The following is a 5,005-nucleotide window of genomic DNA, read 5'->3' as shown; positions in this document are numbered from 1 at the left end:
AAAATAAGTGTTGCGTTCCTTTGTTTAGTGACCCCTACATTTAAATGCATCACTCCAAAATGTAGCTGACTGTCTTCTGCAGGTTGTCCTCTAACCAGTGAGGTAAAATATATCTCCATTTCCATGTGTTTTTTTAGTTGTGTTAGTTTCAACAGCACGAACAACCTGATTTACCCCCTAATCGATATCAGTGATTTATTGCTACTTGTCAAAACAACAGTGTTTCTGGTGCTTGTGCAGTTTATAAGGTGCTTGTTTAAAAAAATACAAGTAATATGATTATTGTGGCAGATGTTTGTGTTCATAGCACATTTTATGTTTAGGTTTTCAATTTATCACAAACCGTTTCTGCATATTGGTTATTGATTTGGACACGTTAAAACTGTGTTTTGACATTGGGGATATCCCATCTAGCAAAATGACGTTGAAAATATGACTATGCAATCAAATATTTCATGTAACATTTAGTAATGATATTTATTTATGCAACCAACTGACAATTTTTTGGTACAATTATATTGACATTGTTGCCGTGTTTTTAGAATATCAGGGTTCATTCTCAGATGTGCCAACCCAAATGTACCAGAGCATGACATTGGGGACTGGGCCCCGATCCAACAACATGTCTATCTAGTGAACCCTGAAAAGAGAGAGAAGCTCCGCAGTGAGGTGGAAAGTTACTATGGATATTGCAGGAGTTTCCTCTTGAAATCAGACATGTCTGTGGTAAGGACAACTTGGTTGCTGATTGTCTCAAGGGTGGGCAGTCAAAAAGATTTGTGTTTTGCGTTTAACCAGTGTGTTACCATGGATCACATATTATTTTGACACGTTTTTCCGTGTTGGAGATGAGTTTTATCTCTTATTCTTTTCTGTATGTTTTTGAAACTGCACTATTGGTTAGGGGCTCGTAAGTCAGCATTTCACTGTTAGGTCTGTTGTATTCGGCGCAGTACAATTTGATTTGAGTTTTGTTATACGGCATGTTTTTCCGTATTTGAGATGATTTTTGTTTGGGCTCGTTCCAAGGGGACGAGAGTTCTAGAAGCTAGTGAGTTTTAGGAAGACGAGTGTTCTAGAAGCTAGTGAGTTTTAGGAAGACGAGTGTTCTAGAAGCTAGTGAGTTTTAGGAAGACGAGTGTTCTAGAAGCTAGTGAGTTTTAGGAAGACGAGTGTTCTAGAAGCTAGTGAGTTTTAGGAAGACGAGTGTTCTAGAAGCTAGTGAGTTTTAGGAAGACGAGTGTTCTAGAAGCTAGTGAGTTTTAGGAACATGAGAGTTCTAGAAGCTAGTGGGTTTTAGGAACATGAGAGTTCTAGAAGCTAGTGGGTTTTAGGAACACGAGAGTTCTAGAAGCTAGTGGGTTTTAGGAAGACGAGTGTTCTAGAAGCTAGTGGGTTTTAGGAAGACGAGTGTTCTAGAAGCTAGTGAGTTTTAGGAAGACGAGTGTTCTAGAAGCTAGTGAGTTTTAGGAAGACGAGAGTTCTAGAAGCTAGTGAGTTTTAGGAAGATGAGTGTTCTAGAAGCTAGTGAGTTTTAGGAAGACGAGAGTTCTAGAAGCTAGTGAGTTTTAGGAAGACGAGAGTTCTAGAAGCTAGTGAGTTTTAGGATTCTATAGACAGAAAAAGGAGAAAAAAATAGTACGATTGTATATTATTATTTAGAAATACTTGTTTTTTCTTGTTTTTAATTGTTGACAGCCAGTAGACACCATGTTTATATTGGTGAAGGTGAATCATTCTAGTTGATTATAATGTGAAATGGAAGTTGTTTTCTGTTGGTGGTGAGCAAACTTGTCCAACAAAAATATAGGATATATTTGTTGTCTTAAGGGGGAAGGTGTTACAGGCTTTGGTTTTTCCATTTATGTTTTGAGGTTGGACTTTAGCTTGTTAGCACGTCTAGCTCGTTAGCCCGTCTAGCTCGTTAGCGCGTCTAGCTCGTTAGCACGTAGGACGCACTGATTGGTGTCACCTCGTTAGTCAGTATGTGTTACACCTGTGCTGGCTTGTCCATCTCGTTAGTGGGAAGGTGTTTCACCTGAGCTGGTCCAGGTTCTATTTAAGAGTGTCTGGCCCAGTGCTCCAGTTGTCTTGATACATGTGGAGAGTCAACACCTTTAGTTGCTCCACCTTTTGGTTTGCTTCCTGTTTTTAAGTTTGGTGTGGGTTTTTATTTTGTTTTCCTCTTCTTGGGCAGATTTAGTGGGTCTCATGGTGGGTGTCTTTTAGGTCCCAGTTGTTGTTACTAGTCAACTTTCAGTGGACACTGAGAGCAAAACTGCAACATTGTTATAATACTTTTATTGCATCAAATGGTGGTTTTATGCAACAGAATAGAGGGTTCTTAGAACTATTGTGTCTGTGTGTTCTACTGAGGATGGGCCTCTGGGAGAAAACACTGACAGGAGATTTACAATGTCTTTTGGGTGATAAAACCTAAAGAGACTGCATTCCAGAACATGAGTTAATGTTTCTGTTCTATATGGTACCAGGGAGAGATGACCTCAGGGCCAGACCCTGGTCTCTACACAAAGAGTACTGTTTTTACAGCAGATACTCTCTGCTGAGAATTATAAGTATCTTTCATACAAATCTTAACCTTGTGACCCGTTCTATACATCTGTTGTTGGTCATGTAGGTTAAAAGGGCTATAAAAGACCTTGGTACTTTTGTCTCGTGGCTCTCAATGAATCATCTGGGGGTGATTCATCTCTCAATGAATCATCTGGGGGTGATTCGTCGACCAGCCATCATTATCGTAGAACACTCAATTGATTCACTTTATAATTGTATGTTGTATTGACCTGCTCCCTTATTATTAAGAGAATAAAGATTTAGTTTAAGTATAACTCTGACTTGTGTGATAAGTTTGTCTCATTTGATATTAAAGAAATTAACCACATTTGGCGATGGGAACGTGAATCTTGACCTGACTCCTGACGACCTGGGTAAATGACCTGGCTCCTGATGACCTGGCTCCTGATGACCTGGGTAAATGACCTGGCTCCTGATGACCTGGGTAAATGACCTGACTCCTGACGACCTGGCTCCTGATGACCTGGGTAAATGACCTGGCTCCTGACGACCTGGGTAAATGACCTGGCTCCTGATGACCTGGGTAAATGACCTGGCTCCTGATGACCTGGGTAAATGACCTGGCTCCTGACAACCTGGGTAAATGACCTGTCTCCTGACGACCTGGGTAAATGACCTGACGACCTGGGTAAATGACCTGGCTCCTGATGACCTGGGTAAATGACCTGACGACCTGGGTAAATGACCTGGCTCCTGACGACCTGGGTAAATGACCTGGTTCCTGATGACCTGGGTAAATGACCTGGCTCCTGACGACCTGGGTAAATGACCTGACGACCTGGGTAAATGACCTGGCTCCTGACGACCTGGGTAAATGACCTGGCTCCTGACGACCTGGGTAAATGACCTGGCTCCTGACGACCTGGGTAAATGACCTGACGACCTGGGTAAATGACCTGGCTCCTGACGACCTGGGTAAATGACCTGACTCCTGACGACCTGGGTAAATGACCTGACTCCTGATGACCTGGGTAAATGACCTGGCTCCTGACGACCTGGGTAAATGACCTGACTCCTGATGACCTGGGTAAATGACCTGACGACCTGGGTAAATGACCTGGCTCCTGACGACCTGGGTAAATGACCTGGCTCCTGATGACCTGGGTAAATGACCTGACTCCTGACGACCTGGGTAAATGACCTGGCTCCTGGTGACCTGGGTAAATGACCTGGCTCCTGATGACCTGGGTAAATGACCTGACGACCTGGGTAAATGACCTGACTCCTGACGACCTGGGTAAATGACCTGGCTCCTGATGACCTGGGTAAATGACCTGACGACCTGGGTAAATGACCTGGCTCCTGACGACCTGGGTAAATGACCTGGCTCCTGACGACCTGGGTAAATGGCCTGGCTCCTGATGACCTGGGTAAATGACCTGGCTCCTGGTGACCTGGGTAAATGACCTGGCTCCTGACGACCTGGGGAAATGACCTGACGACCTGGGTAAATGACCTGGCTCCTGACGACCTGGGTAAATGACCTGACGACCTGGGTAAATGACCTGGCTCCTGATGACCTGGGTAAATGACCTGGCTCCTGACGACCTGGGTAAATGACCTGGCTCCTGGTGACCTGGGTAAATGACCTGGCTCCTGGTGACCTGGGTAAATGACCTGGCTCCTGGTGACCTGGGTAAATGACCTGGCTCCTGGTGACCTGGGTAAATGACCTGTCTCCTGATGACCTGGGTAAATGACCTGACAACCTGGGTAAATGACCTGGCTCCTGACGACCTGGGTAAATGACCTGGCTCCTGGTGACCTGGGTAAATGACCTGGCTCCTGGTGACCTGGGTAAATGGCCTGTCTCCTGACGACCTGGGTAAATGACCTGACTCCTGACGACCTGGGTAAATGACCTGGCTCCTGACGACCTGGGTAAATGACCTGACTCCTGACGACCTGGGTAAATGACCTGACTCCTGACGACCTGGGTAAATGACCTGGCTCCTGGTGACCTGGGTAAATGACCTGACGACCTGGGTAAATGGCCTGTCTCCTGGTGACCTGGGTAAATGGTGCACGAGGGATCCCTCTAACTTGGGATCTGAGGGAGACCACACTTGGGGAACAGAGCAGATGAACCCACCTTTAATCTGAGTGGATACCACAACTCAAACCTAGTTTTTTTTAAAGAATGAGGTGAGCAAAACATGCAAGTGCAGGCTCAGAGTGTGTATTCCTGTGTGTGATATATTTAGGCTGAATATCGATATAAGATATATATCCTGATATTTTTTCCGCAAAGTGAGAGCAAATGTTCAAAGTCAAAGTCAAAGCCAGATATGACATGTCTCAAGTAGTTTTATTGAAAGCGGCTATTTCAGTGAACAGTTGAAAAATCAAATTAATAAATAATAAACAGGGCTCTTCACCTGGGGCCTGTTGCACAAAAGTAGAATTAAGA

Source organism: Salmo salar, unplaced genomic scaffold (assembly GCF_905237065.1).
Source record: "Salmo salar unplaced genomic scaffold, Ssal_v3.1, whole genome shotgun sequence".
NCBI classification, from domain to species: Eukaryota; Metazoa; Chordata; class Actinopteri; order Salmoniformes; family Salmonidae; genus Salmo; species Salmo salar.
Note: the sequence above shows the minus strand (reverse complement) of the source record.